The sequence below is a fragment of the Numenius arquata genome, chromosome W, assembly GCF_964106895.1.
Source record: "Numenius arquata chromosome W, bNumArq3.hap1.1, whole genome shotgun sequence".
Taxonomy (NCBI): domain Eukaryota; kingdom Metazoa; phylum Chordata; class Aves; order Charadriiformes; family Scolopacidae; genus Numenius; species Numenius arquata.
The window spans coordinates 27,909,277-27,925,114 of NC_133615.1; the positions used below are offsets into that span (position 1 = coordinate 27,909,277).

At 45.8% G+C, this 15,838-nt stretch overlaps 1 pseudogene; it reads right to left on the reverse strand.

Annotated features, from left to right (window-relative positions):
- Positions 1–1,831: 1,831 nt before the first annotated feature.
- Positions 1,832–15,603, reverse strand: LOC141476813 (uncharacterized; annotated as a pseudogene).
- Positions 15,604–15,838: the final 235 nt, after the last annotated feature.

Consider the following 15,838-nt stretch of genomic DNA (forward strand, 5'->3'; position numbering starts at 1 on the left):
ATTAGGAGGAACCATTGATTCCCTCGAGGGTAGAGAGGCCTCACAGAGAGATAGATTAGAGCACTGGGCAATCACCAACCATGTGAAATTTAACAAGGACAAATGCCATATTCTGCACCTGGGATGGTGTAATCCTGGGTGTTGTCACAGATGGAGTGATGCACTTCACTTGTATGGTAGCAATATACTTATTGATATAAAACAACAATTTAACAAAGTTTGATAGTAAATGCAATGGTGATTTAACAAGATTTGATGGCAAGGTACACTTGGTTATTTACCGCATGGAGGACAGGGTCAGACAAAACTGTCAGGAAGACCGTCCTGTTGAGTCAAGGTTCGGAAAGGACCTCCTTGCTTTCTGAAGTCCTTCTCAGAGAGGAGTCTGGGTGTGACTGGATCCAATACTAGTCCCAGACTTGGTCAACAGTTTATATCTAAAGGATTACATATGCACAATCAATCCTTTATATCACTTAGCTAAGATTTCAAAGTTTAACATGCTATTAATCACTTACCGAGAATATGTTGCAACAAGGAATCTGAATCTCGAGAAGTAAACCTTGAGAGGCATCCCTACCCCAGGGGAGATCCTGACGTGCAGCCCGCTGTCATTCAGGAGAGCTCAAAGGGTTCTTGGGCCGTTCACTACTTATGGAGGTAAGATGATTGACTCATAGTCATATTTGCATATCGGCCACAGTGCCAGTATTGTGGTTAGGTGGACGCATTGCTCAAGTTAGCCCTTGGCTATTGTGGTGTTATCTGTCTCCCCAAAACCACTTTTGAGCCAGATGCAGCCATCACTACTATATGCACCCATTATGACCACCACGGGTGGTTATCACTTGGGCAGGGTTACAGGAGATAAAGAACAGGATGGGGGCAGAGGGGAGCACACCATCACACTCCATCTTGTGACTATAGTAAATTCATTTTATTTTCACAGAGTGGTGGTATCGTCACCTCTTGCCTCTGTGCCATAAATAGTATATTGATAATTCATGCGCTTACAGGTCCGCAGTAAGTAGATAGTGGAGTATTGCTATTTGCTATGCATTAGCTTGTATGTTTTGGGTGGAGTTGGGTTATTTATTTTATCATGTACCAAACCTTTATATGCAATATGATTATAAGCAATAGACACATTAATGTTAGTTAGTTGTTAGGTCCCGGTCCGATTGGTCCGGGAGGAGCTCGCAATGATTCTGAGGGTGCGATTAAGACACAAAGGAGATCAGATGCCGTTTACTATAGCTTTACTATTATTACCTTAAAATAACGCTAGATGGCGATAGAGAAAAGGCAGAGGTATAGGAAAGAAGGAAAAGAGAAGCAGTATTACGGAGCCCAACAAGAAAGGTCACCACCAACAAGGGATGTTAGGTCCGCAGGTCTGCTTAGGTCCGCGCCACGTGATGACTTGACGGTCCTCCGGAGTCAACAGCGTCCAGTTGATCTGTGATTCTCAGGTCTCAAGTTGTAATGATGACGAGGGTCGATGGTGGTGAGGGTCCCATTTGCAGTGGGGTGCGATGGTAATTTATAGTCCCTGTCGACTCATAGTTTGACCAATCAATGTGACAGTTACCTGTGCTCATCCAATTATTGTTTGACACGGTCACTGTGCGAGTCCCCCTTGCCTCTGGCCCCTGGGCAGTGCTGGGCCCTGCACGGCAGATGAATTTCTTGGGGCAAACAAGATACAGTTGTTTTGAGAACCAAGGATGTACCTCCTCTGTTGTCATATCATGTACACAGGTGGTAGATATCTTGCAGCAAGCGAGCTTTGAGACATCCTGTTTTCTGTCGGTTTTTCATGGCCAGTTTCTCACATTAGTAAAAGCACAACTGGGTGAAGCATGAGATTAAACACTCCCGTTGCTGTTGGTGACTGTCCAAGAAGAGTTTCCCACCAATGGTGTTCTCCATCCTTCTTCACTCTTTCCAAGACATGGTGTATCTCTTAAGTATCATGATGAATGGTGATTAGAGTTTTGTGTCCATTGTTTCGGATTCGTTCTAGCAGCTGACACAGGTCATAGTGTTGTAGTAGTTTCTTCACCAATGTAAGATTCATTCCAATGGGGATAGGCAATAAATCTTGACTCAATGTATAATTAGATTGTAACAATTGATAAGACATAACAGGAGCTGAATAATTAAAGTCACATCTCATAATTTTAGTAAAGTTACAAACACAAATATTTGAGTGATTACTTGTATCTACAGTAATGTTATCTATGAATACAAAATTACAATGGGTTCTCATACAAACACATCCTTTACCAATATATATAAGTACAGTTTCAGGGTTTTCATTGAGATGTATTTCAAAATGACAAACATTCTGTTCAGTATCAAGACAAATGTCTTGGGCTTTGATGGTGTTACTCTCATAAATAAGTCCTTGTTGTTCCTGTACCACATGTGTTAACATCAGCAGTTTGCCATTTGTTTCCGTTTCGTTGGGCCCATACTCTATGTTCTAATGGACAGAGTATAGCTCCATTGTGATTTAAACCTAGCAAAATGATTGGGTATGTGGTGTATACCAAAGCATTGTATATTATTAAGACAAAAGCTGTAGCCTTGTTGTTGATGGAGTCATAAGCAAAATTGACTAAGTACCACCAGGATTGGTATTCTTTCTCAAATTTAGTTGCATTATCTCAAATTACTTTTTGAATTTCAGTGGGTAAGGTGCCCTCTTCACCTTCTCTTATAATTGCTGCTACCATAAACTGCATCCACAGTTTAGCTTGGATACAAGTAAGAGCAAGAGAAACATTATTTTGGGCTGCACCAAGTGCATTCACAATCAATTGGTTGTCCCTTTCATTAATTCTTTCCCACCAAGGCAGTATATCAGATAAGAGCCACTGTTTTTGCTTATGCACCTGGACACGCATAAGTCCATGGGGCCGGATGGGATTCACCCAAGGGTACTCAGGGAGCTGGCGGGAGAGCTCACCAAGCCTCTCTCCATTATCTATTAACAATCCTGGTCAACAGGAGAGGTACCAGATGACTGGAGGGTGGCCAATGTGACGCCCATCTACAAGAAGGGCCGGAAGGAGGATCCGGGGAACTACAGGCCTGTCAGGCTGACCTCGGTACCGGGAAAGATCATGGAGAGGATCATCTTGAGTGAGCTCTCACGGCAAGTGCAGGGCAGCCGAGGGATCAGGGCCAGCCAGCATGGGTTTATGAAAGGGAGGTCCTGCTTAACCAACCTGATCTCTTTCTATGACCATGTGACCCGCCTTCTGGATAGGGGGAAGGCTGTGGACATTGTCTACCTGGACTTTGGTAAGGCCTTTGACATCATCCCCCACAGCGTTCTCCTGGAGAAGCTGGCGAATCATGGCATAGACAAGTGTACTCTTCACTGGGTAAAAAACTGGCTGGAATGCCGTGCCCAGAGAGTTGTGATTAATGGGGTGAAATCCAGTTGGCGGCCGGTCACCAGTGGTGTCCCTCAGGGCTCAGTTTTGGGGCCAGTCTTGTTTAATATCTTTATTGATGATCTGGATAAGGGGATTGAGTGCACCCTCAGTAAGTTTGCAGATGACACCATGTTAGGTGGGAGTGTTGATCTGCTTGAGGGTCGGAAGGCTCTACAGAGGGACCTGGACAGGCTGGATCAATGGGCCAAGGCCAATGGGATGAGGTTTAATAAGGCCAAGTGCCGGGTCCTGCATTTCGGTCACAACAACCCCAGGCAACGCTACAGGCTTGGGGAAGAGAGGCTGGAAAGCTGCCCAGCAGAAAAGGACCTGGGGGTGTTGGTGGACAGCTGGCTTAACATGAGCCAGCAGTGTGCCCAGGTGGCCAAGAAGGCCAACGGCATCCTGGCCTGTATCAGGAATAGCGTGACCAGCAGGAGCAGGGAAGTCATCGTGCCTCTGTACTCGGCGCTGGTGAGGCCTCACCTTGAGTGCTGTGTTCGGTTCTGGGCCCCTCACTACAGGAAGGACATTGAGGTGCTGGAGCGTGTCCAGAGGAGAGCCACCAAGCTGGTGAGGGGTCTAGAGAACAAGTCATATGAGGAGAGGCTGAGGGAACTGGGCATGTTTAGTTTGGAGAAGAAGAGGCTGAGGGGGGACCTCATTGCCCTCTACAACTACCTGAAAGGAGGTTGTAGAGAGGTGGGTGTTGGCCTCTTCTCCCAAGGGAATAATGACAGGACCAGAGGAAATGGTCTGAAGTTGGGGCAGGGGAGGATTAGATTGGATATTAGGAAGAATTACTTTACTGAGAGGGTGGTCAGGCACTGGAGTCGCCATCCCTGGAGGTATTTAAGAAACGTGTAGACATGGCCCTTCAGGGCATGCTCTAGTGCCCGAGATTGTTGGTTTGTGTCTGTTTGTGGGTGGGTGTGGTGTGTGGTTGTGGGTATTTGTTTTGGTTTGGTTTTGGTGTTTGGTGTTCTGGGATTTTTTGGGTTTTTTTTTTGTTTTGGTGGGGGGTTTTTTGTTTGGGTTTTTTTTTTGTTGTTGTTGGTTGGACTCGATGATCTCAAAGGTCCCATCCAACCAAAAATACTCTGTGATTCTGTGATTCTGTGTGGTTAGTTCCCAGTGCCGATAAGGAAGATTGCAATGGACGTTCTAATTTGTGTAAATTACTAGTTGCTGAGCTTATTTTGTTTGCTAAAACTTCAGCATCCATGATATTTAATACCCCAATCCTGTTCCTAGGATACTAGTCACATCTCTTGATCCTTTGGAGAGGTGAAGGTTCATCCATGCAACAACACTAACCATCCTGCATAAGACGTACTTAAGAATGTTGAGCAAGTAGGTTTAATGGCAGAGATATTAACCTGCATAGATAGTTCCACTCACCTGAGGGACCGTGATGGGTTAAACAACATTCATTGTTGACCTGTGTTTTTGATCACGTATGGTCCAATTTCAAAAATTTGTGGGGATAGAGTTTTCTTGTCCTTTATAATCACTGTGGACGTTGAGGAGTGGTTGATGTTTTTGTGCTAGGTTCGATAATGTCTATTTTAAATGCCACATCACGGCGAGCTCAAATGCCAGCTACCAAAACAGGTTGTACTAAGGTAAAATTGTGCCAACAGCTTAATTTTCTTTCAGTGGCACAAAGTGTTATATCCCATTTTGTTGTTGGGTTTGATGTAATGTTGTACACAGAAATCTCATTTGCCTTTTCATGGGTGGACCCATTGATCATTCGGCAGTCTACTTTAATTTCTTCCCCTACTGTTCCCTGAAGTAGGAAAACTTTGCCATAAGCTTCATCTTTGTACCAGCTCCACTCATTCTCAAAGTATACTTAGTTCTGTGCATGACCACAGTGGAAAGATTTAGATTTCCCTTACGAGGGAGTGTTCCCATGGTTCCAGTATACTTAATACGAGCTTGAGACCATGACCACTCTAGGGTTCTTTGACCACAAGGTGAGGAGGAGTAGCATTGTTAGGGTTTGGGATAGTAACATGAACACAGCATTTCCTTTTGCCATCCTGCGGGGTGCTGTAAGAGAAAATAGAGACTTGTTTTGGTGGGGAGAGTCCAAACAGGTTACCTCATTAAAAAGAAGGAAAAATCCATCGTACACTAATTCTATGCTTTGCACCACTGCTATCAGTAGCTTCCTAGGCACGTGGGCCATGAGGTTTGGTTAAGGTCATAGGCACAGTACCTATGGATGATAAATTGACCATCACAGGCTGTCCTGGCTGTAGTGTAATGACATTCTCTTTTCCCAGTGGATGGAGCGCTAAGCTGTTTTTACAAAGAATGTTCGGCTTACAGGGCTTCCAGTGAGCCCATATAGATTATTTAATTGATGGAGTACTTTGGAAAGTCTCCTATCCCATTGAGCTTCATGTGGTTTGAGATTCCTTTTCAGTAAGCCATTAGCTCTTTCTACCATCCCATTTGATTGGGAGTAGTATGGGGTGTGGAATACCCGTTTAATTCCCTCTTGTTTTGTCCAATCTTGCACTTACTTATATGAAAAATGGGAGCCATTATCACTTTGGATAACATCAGGATTAGGTAGATTTGAGAACCAAAATGATAGTCCTCGCACTGTATTATGCCCATCGGCTCTCTGACACTTTGTCACCACAAGCAAGCCAAAGACTACTTCCACTCCTGTGAGAACATACTGATATCTTGCAGAGGGTTTGAATGGTCCAAAATAATCAATTTGCCATGTAGACCATAAAAATTTTCCCTTCACTGATATGTAGAGGTGGTGCTTTAGCCGGATGATCTGTTTGTAATCTCAGTCCACGCTGGGGACATTCTGTAAGAACAGTTGTCGTGGTTTGGCCTCAGATGGCAACAAAGCCAGCCTGGCACCCATTCGAGCTTTTCCTGCTCCCAAAATGGCATTTTGTATCAATATCCTGTCTGTGTGAAGTGAGGAGAGAGAGAGAGACGGTGGAGGGTTCTTTCTGGATCTCAATAAGAAAAGCCCGACAACAAATGGCTTAATAAAATAGCTGTTTTAATAAGAATAAAAAGAGGAATATAGATAGTGAGTAAATCTTGTGTCCCTTCAGATGCTGGGAACCTTGCTTTTGTGCAGCATCGGATGGTCCCAGGATGGATTTTTTTATGGCACTGTAAGAGACGGCCTGTAAATTCCCTGACAAGGGGGAGAAGGCCCTCCAAGCCTTCAATGGATTGTCTCAAACAGTCGCAAGGAAATAAATAATGCAAGCCTGACATTCAAAGAGCTGATAAGGCTCATAGGCTCCGGGAAAACAGTGGGAGGACTGTCTTGTGGAGTCAAGATAGTTCTGCCACTCATGTGGTGAGCTTGCCAGTTCTCTGTTCTTGAGGCCATTGTGTCCGATAAGTGACCTTTCCTTCATTATCCATGAAATGCATATGAAAGTGCACACCCCTGCATATGCTAATGAAGATTATAGAGATCATGCTAGACATATATGACTATGGCACTCGTCTCTCCACCCAAATCATGCTACACTTCACCTGAGAGAAGGGAGAAACCTGAGATGAGGCTGTCCTTGGCAAGGGGGATGGACCATGCTAATTCAGCGAACATAAAAGGGGAAAATAAGTGCCCCTAGGGAGAACAAAGAAGACTGCCTGGGAAGATCCTTCCCAAGGAAGAAGACCTTGCCTGGGAAGATTTTTCCAAGAAAGAAGTTTATCCCTGGGAAGATTCCCTGAAAAAAACACTGGAACCAGGACCAGTGATCTCTTTCTCTCTGTCTTGTCTTTTCTCTATCCCTCTGTTTCTCTTTTCTTTTAGAGTTGTTAAGTAACTGCTTGCCATAAGTTGTTGTATAAGTAACATGCTAAGTAACACAATGCATACCTCACCACTTGCCATAATTTGTTATATGCCTAATCAATTATCACGGACTTTTTAAGACCTATACTAATAATTTTGGGAAACTAATAAATATTTGTATGTGGACTTTGAGATTTATCTCACCTTAGTCTGTGCCATTAGGGATGTACGAATCTGAGTCACTTACGCCCCAACTCTTTCCTGAGAGTGGGACATGACAGGCATGCTGCACAGATCCCATCTGTGGAGAGAAATTCCTCCTTTTTGTTCATTTTGTTGTAGTAAAATTGATATTAACTAGAAAAATGAAATGTAACATGTAATTGAAGCAACAAAGGAAAACTGCCGCTGCTGCTAAAAGTCCTCTATACAGCCCCGACCCTATTTGATCATTTATAGAGAAATAGTAACTAGACATGATTTATCTAAGATTAAATTAAGGAACTAACTACTAGACAATGTAGCTTTGTTGATAAGCAGGATATTCCTGTCAAGAGAATGATGAACTGTAGGCCTGGTCAGCAAACGGAGAAAACCACCTGGAACTGCCAAGATTAGAGGAAAAGTAGGTAAAAGGTAATTTTGGCAGGGGGAGATCATGACCACCAACTCATTGACCACCTACTCAAATGATACCGCCTACTCAAAAGAGAACAATGGAAGAAGAAAACAGTCTGCATGCTAATTTACATAGGAAGCGAAGAAATCTCGACCAATCATTAAAGAGAATAACAATGAATATGTATTGTTAGAATATTGTCGTCGTTGTTGAGACGGACAAACGACACGGACAGCAGTCTTCAGAAGTTCAAGCAGTAACAGTCTACCTTTATTAGCACACGTATTTTCTTATATATTCTTTCTTAACACGTGTTCTTTTACTATTGGTTACATATTGTCATAACAATATATCATTGGTTGTCTTTTGCAAAACATCAAAACTACTCCTTATCTTGTCAGTCTCCAGCTGGTACCTAAAAGTTGTTTTACTTCTCAGGATGTTTTCTACTCCCTTCTTTCTCAAGGATATACTTTAATCTCTGCAAGGTCAACTCCTGACTCCATTCCCACAATCAAGGGTTCCACGGACCCGCCGCAGTCCCCCACAGAATATGTAATCATCAGTGTATAAAAAGGGAAATTTTTGAAACTAAGGTGTGCTCCCATTTTGGGACAAGCACCCCATTTCTGCACATTAATGGAATAAACTTGGAAATACCTCTCCTCTGTGTGTTATTGGCTTGCACACTAGGTAAAGAATCCAGATTTGGGACAATAGTTCAAGTTGTTATAGGATTTCCTTACAAGGAAACAATTCTATTCATAATTTCTACTGTCAAACAGAAAAGACGTTCACATGAGAATGTCCTGCTGCATGTTTAAATGCAAGGCCACACAGGCGGCTGTACCAAGTGGGAGCTAACTGCAGGCTCTTCTGCTACAATGAGCAGGATGAGTTTATACTGTGGCCAAGGGATTTGTGCGCCACAGCACAAGCCTGAAAGCCGAGCTGTATGCGCAGCACAGCACAGCACAGGCCTGGGCCTACTCAGAATAACTGTTATGTGGATCACTAGCTTCCTCTTGTACAGTGGTCTTCCAGTCAGGATCACTACAACGTGCCAATCGTGGCAGTCTGGTGAAGTTCCCACTGACTGGAAAAAAGGGAACATAACTCCAATATTCAAAAAAGGAAACAAAGAAGACCCGGGAAACTACAGGCCGGTCAGTCTCACCTCTGTGCCTGGCAAGATCATGGAGCAGATCCTCCTGAAATCCTTGCTAAGGCACATGGAGAATAAAGAAGTGATTGGAAACAGCCAACATGGCTTCACCAAGGGCAAATCGTGCCTGACAAATTTGGTGGCCTTTTATAATACTGCCACAGACTTGGTAGACAAGGGCAGAGCGACTGACGTCATTTACCTGGACTTATGCAAAGCATTTGACACTGTCCCACACGACATCCTGGTCTCAAAATTGGAAACTCATGGATTCGATGGATGGACCACTCGGTGGATAGGGAACTGGCTGGATGGCCGCATCCAAAGGGTTACAATCAATGGCTCAATGTCCAGGTGGCGGCCAGTAACGAGTGGTGTTCCGCAGGGGTCGGTACTGGGACCAGTACTGTTTAACATCTTTGTCGGTGACATGGACAGTGGGATAGAGTGCACCCTCAGCAAGTTTGCTGATGACACCAAGCTCGGTGGCGCAGTTGACACGCTGGAGGGAAGGGATGCCATCCAGAGGGACCTAGACAGGCTGGAGAGGTGGGCTCGTGCAAATTGCATGAAGTTCAACCAAGCCAAGTGCAGGGTCCTGCACCTGGGACGTGGCAACCCCAGGCACAAATACAAGTTGGGTGGAGAATGGCTGGAGAGCAGCCCCGAGGAGAAGGACTTGGGAGTGCTTATGGATGAGAAGCTCAACATGAGCAGGCAGTGTGCACTGGCAGCCCAGAGAGCCAACCGTGTCCTGGGCTGCATCAGGAGAAGTGTGGCCAGCAGGTCTCGCGAGGTGATTCTGCCCCTCTACTCTGCGCTCGTGAGACCCCTCCTGGAGTACTGTGTCCAGCTTTGGAGTCCTCAACACAGAAAGGACATGGACCTGTTGGAACGGGTCCAGCGGAGGGCCACGAGGATGATCAGAGGGATGGAGCACCTCTCCTATGAAGACAGACTGAGAGAGCTGGGGTTGTTCAGCCTGGAGAAGAGAAGGCTCCGGGGAGACCTTATAACAGCCTATCAATACCTGAAGGGAGCCTACAGAAGAGCTGAAGAGGGACTCTTTGTCAGGAAGAGTGGTGACAGGACAAGGGGCAATGGTTTTAAATTGGAAGAGAAGAGATTTAGATTAGATATAAGGAAGAAATTCTTTACAGTGAGGGTGGTGAGGCACTGGAACAGGTTGCCCAGGGAAGTTGTGGATGCCCCATCCCTGGAAGTGTTCAAGGCCAGGCTGGATGGGGCTTTAAGCAACCTGCTCTAGTGAGAGGTGTCCCTGCCCATGGCAGGGGGGTTGGAACTAGATGATCTTTAAGGTCCTTTCCAACTCTAGCCATTCTATGATTCTATGATTCTATGATTTTTACATGTTATCTTAATGGCATAAATTGTTCACTTTTTAGTAAAAGTCCCCAAGAAGGGTCGGAAGGATGATCCGGGGAACTACAGGCCTGTCAGTCTGACCTCAGTGCCTGGGAAGGTCATGGAACAGATCATCCTGAGTGCCATTATGCAGCACATGAAGGACACCCAGGCGATCAGGCCCAGCCAGCACGGGTTCATAAAAGGCAGGTCCTGCTTGACAAACCTGATCTCCTTTTATGATAAAGTGACCCACTTGGTGGATGAGGGAAAGGCTGTGGATGTTGTTTACCTGGACTTCAGTAAGGCCTTTGATACAGTCTCCCACAGTATCCTCCTGGAGAAACTGGCTGCCCATGGCTTGGATGGGAGTACTCTCACCTGAGTTAAAAACTGGCTGGAGGGCTGGGACCAGAGAGTGGTGGTAAATGGAGTTAGATCCAGTTGGTGGCCGGTCACGAGTGGTGTCCCCCAGGGCTCGGTACTGGGGCCGGTTCTCTTTAATATCTTTATCAATGATCTGGACAAGGGGATTGAGTGCACCCTCAGTAAGTTTGCAGATGACACCATGTTAGGTGGGAGTGTTGACCTGCTTGAGGGTAGAAAGGCTTTGCAGAGGGATCTGGACAGGCTGGATCGATGGGCTGAGGCCAATGATATGAGATTCAACAAGGCCAAGTGCCGGGTCCTGCACTTGGGTCACAACCACTCCATGCAATGCTACAGGCTTGGGGAAGTGTGGCTGGAGAGCTGCCCAGCAGAAAAGGACCTGGGGGTATTGGTGGACAGCCGGCTTAACATGAGCCAGCAGTGTGCCCAGGTGGCCAAGGCGGCCAACAGCATCCCGGCCTGTATCAGGAACAGCGTGGTGAGTAGGACTCGAGAGGTGATCATCCCCCTGTACTCGGCACTGGTGAGGCCCCACCTCGAGTACTGTGTCCAGTTTTGGGCCCTGTACCACAAAAAAGACACTGAGGTGCTGGAGTGGGTCCAGATAAGGGCAACGAAGCTGGTGAGGGGTCTGGAGAATAAGTCTTATGAGGAGAGGCTGAGGGAGCTGGGGCTGTTCAGCCTAGAGAAAAGGAGGCTGAGGGGAGACCTTATTGCTCTCTACAGCTACCTGAAAGGAGGGTGTAGAGAGGCGGGGGTCGGTCTCTTCTCCCAAGTCACAGGCGATAGGACAAGAGGAAATGGTCTCAAGTTGTGCCAGGGGAGGTTCAGATTGGATACTAGGAAAAATCTTTACACTGAAAGGGTTATTAAGCATTGGAATGGGCTGCCCAGGGAAGTGGTTGAGGGACCATCCCTGGAGGTATTTAAAAGACGGGTAGGCATAGTGGTTAGTGACATGGTGTAGTGATGTTTTTTTATCAGAGTTAGGTTGATGGTTGGACTAGATGATCTTAAAGGTCCCTTCCAACCTAGACAATTCTATGATTCTATGATTTATAGAAAAATGTAAATGGTTATTATAGTGTGCAGAAAATCCCGTTGCCAGAGGTCGATGTTCACAAAGGAGACAGAGGAGTCCTGGAAAGACTTTATTCAAATAAAGGGAGAGTCCACTGGGGCATACCCCTGTGGGGTCTCTCAATTTTCCGGAGGACACAGCCTCCATTTTATCCTAATTCCCCGGCCACATGTAACCCTCTTCCTTTCCCCATTGGCTGAGGTACTTGGAAGATACAGACTTCTCGATCTATTACATAAAAGTTTAACTTTTGCGGTTTTTCAGTTGTCTAACTTGTGCATTTTCAGTTTTTTTCCCCTATTTTTCGGTTATCTCACTCCTGCAATTTCAATTAACTTCCCTATTTGCGGCGAGGGAGTGTGATATAGTCAATTTCCCAAGCCTCCCCATACTTATATTTTAACCATCGGCCTCCATGCCACAAAGGTTTTAACCTTTTACCTTGCTTGATTTCAGCGCATGTTTCACAATCCTGGATAACCTGAGCAATAGCGTCCATGGTTAAATCCACCCCTCGGTCACGAGCCCATTTGTATGTTGCATCCCTTCCTTGATGACCTGAAGTGTCATGGGCCCACCAAGCTAAAAACAGTTCACCTTTATGTTCCCAGTCTAAATCTGCCTGGAAAATCTTAGCAGCCTGGTCCACTTACTGATTGTTTTCACGTTCCTCAGTGGCCCGAATCATGGGTACGTGGGCATCTACATGACATACCTTTACGATTAGTTTCCCTAGCTGGTCAGCAACATCTTGCCACAATTCAGCAGCGCAGATGGGTTTACCTCTGCGCTGCCAGTTGCTCTGCTTCCACTGCTTTAACCATCCCCACAAAGCATTTTCCACCATCCATGACTCAGTATAGAGGTAGAGTATTGGCCACTTTTCTTGTTCAGCAATGTCTAAGGCCAGCTGGATAGCTTTTACCTCTGCAAATTGACTCCATTCACCTTGTTGCTTCTGTGACTCATCGTGTAGGACTCCATACAGCAGCTTTCCACCTTCGATGTTTCTCTACAATGCGACAAGACTCATCAGTGAACAGAGCATACTGTTTCTCGTTATCTGAGAGTTCATTATAAGGTGGGGCTTCCTCAGCACGAGTCACCACCTCCTCTGGTAATATTCCAAAGTCTTTGCCTTCAGGCCAGTTTGTGATCACTTCTGCAATTCTTGGACGATTTGGGTTTCCTATTCGAGCTCACTGTGTGATTAAGGCAACCCACTTAATCCAGGTAGCATTGGTGGCATGATGAGTAGAAGGAACTTTACCTTTGAACATCCAGCCCAATACTGGTAATTGGAGCACCAGGAGGTGGAGCTGTGCTTCAGTACCAGTTACCTCTGAAGGAGCTCTAAACTCCTTCATATGCTGCTAAGATTTCTTTTTCAGTTGGGGTATAGTTGGCCTCAGAGCCTTTATAGCCTCAACTGCAGTATCCTAGGGGTTGACCTCGAGTCTCCCCTGCTGCTTTTTGCCATAGGCTCCAGGTAGGGCCATTGTCCCTGGCTGCAGTGTAGAGCACATTTTTAATGTCCCGTCCTGTTCAGACTGGTCCAAGGGCTACTGCACGCACAATCTCTTGTTTAATTTGCTCAAAGGCCTGTCGTTGCTCAGGACCCCATGTAAATTAATTTTTCTTTCAAGTCACTTCACAGAGAGGTTTCACAATCTGACTATAACCTGGAATGTGCATTCTCCAGAATCCCACAGCACCTAAAAAGACTTGTGTTTCCTTTTTGTTAGTAGGTGGGGACATAGCTGTTATTTTGTTAATCACGTCCATTGGGATCTGGCGATGACCATCTTGCCATTTAATTCCCAAGAACTGGATCTCTTGTGCAGGTCCCTGGACCTTACCTCTTTTTACAGCAAAACCTGCTTTCAGAAGAATCTTGATTATTTTATTACCGTTCTTGAAAACATGAAAACTGGCTGCTTTTGACTCCAGTTCATACTGGAATTCTAGCATGTCTGGCACAGCAGCACTCAGCGGTGGTGTGACTTCATTCAGGCCACCATAGTCTACTGTTAGCCACCAGTCTCCATCAGACTTTCGCACTGGCCATATCGGGCTGTTAAAGGGTGAGCGAGTCTTGCTGATCACTCCTTGGGTCTCCAGCTGACGAATCAGGTTCTGGATGGGAACCAGGGAGTCTTGGTTAGTGCAATACTGTCGTCAATGCACCGTGGCAGTAGCAATTGGCACCTGCTGTTTTTTAACCCTCAGCAGTCCCACCACAGAAGGATCATCTCAAAGACCAGGTAAGGTAGACAGCTGTGTAGTATCCTCAGTCTCCACAGCTGCTATACCAAAAGCCCATCGATACCCGTTTTGGGTCTTTGAAATACCCTCTCTTGAGGTAGTCTATGCCAAGGATGCACGGAGCATCTGGGCCAGTCACAATGGGGTGCTTTTACTATTTATTCCCAGTTAGGCTCACTTTGGCCTCCAATACAGTCAGTTCTTGAGACCTCCCCTGTCACACCAGCAGTAGTGATGGATTCTGTCCCTTTATGATTTGATGGCAATAAGGTACACTGCGCACCGCTGTCCAACAGGGCTTTATACTTTTGTGGCTCTAACATGTGCCAGGCCATCAAATCCACACAGTCCAATAAACTTGGTTGTCCCTCTCCTCCTCCTCCTCCTGGCTGGAGGCAGGGACCCTCTAATGTTGAGAACAACATCTACAATTAGCAGATGAGTTCCTACCCAGACTGGAGGATCGCTCACTGTAGGCCGGAGCAGCCATCCTCCTGGAAGAATTCTTTCTTCTATCTGTCTTACCTTGCAACTCATGTACCTGTGCCTGTAGGGCTGAGGTAGGTGCTCCATCCCACTTCCTCATGTCCTCTCCATAGTCACAGAGGCAAAACCACAGAATATCCCATAGTGTGTTCTTTTTCTCTTGAGCCGGTCTCATAGTAGGGCGTTTTCTCCTAACGTCTGTGATGTGGGTCCATGCAGGGGAAGAGTGGGATCTTTCCTCCATCCCGGACAGTTTATCAAACAGTTTATCTAGAAGTTTCTCATTTTTCTTAGCCATTTTCTCAGCCATTTTCTCGTTTTGCTCAACCATTTTCTTGGACATTTTCTTGGTCATTTTCTTGGTCATTTTCTCGGTTTTCTCAGTCAGTTTTTCCAACAGCTGCCACAGTGAGGGGATGAGAGAGACTGTCTTCATACTGTCGTACCTTGTTAGCCACTTCATTTACAGTTGGTGTATCAGCATCAGATCCTCCCCAGACCATTGTTGACAGCGTGTGGGAATACATTGGTGGTGCACTCTGCACAAACTTCCTCAAGATAGGTCACTTGCATGGCATTTCATCAGGGTCTATAGTCACTTGACAGTCACCATAAACCACCTCTTGCACAGCCGGTTCCCTCAGGTACTTAATACCTTTCTCCATGCTGGTCCATTTGCTTGGACGGCATTCAGTATCATCCTTAAAGGGATACCTGCCCTTTACAGCTGATAGCAGTTGCCTCCAGAGGCTGAGAGCGTTTGTCTTTCTCCCAATTGCTTTATAGATACCTCTGTCTCTGGCCTAGCTGCCTAGCTTCTCTACCTTCTAAGCCTATGGTATTGGCCCCATTATCCCAGCATCGGAGCAACCAGGAGAGAAGTGGCTCCCCTTAATGACGACTTAAGTCCTTCCTCATATTTCGCAAGTCCTTCACAGAGAAGGATTTAATGATTACCTGTGCATCTGATTCCTCCGCCTGCATTGACGCTGCCTGAGAAAGACCCTCTCCCTGATCTGCTTTAGAAGGCCCCTTTCCTTTGTCTGCTTTAGAAGGCCATGTTCCTAGATCTTCATTAGAAGAATTCTCTCCCATGCTATCTGGCTCGAGCTGGTCTCTGTGAGAGGCAGGGGAAAGAGCTGACCTCCTTTTCTGCTTCCTGGTTACCGGGGCAACTTGTAACCATTCTGATGGAGTTTGAGTAGCAGCAGTACTCATT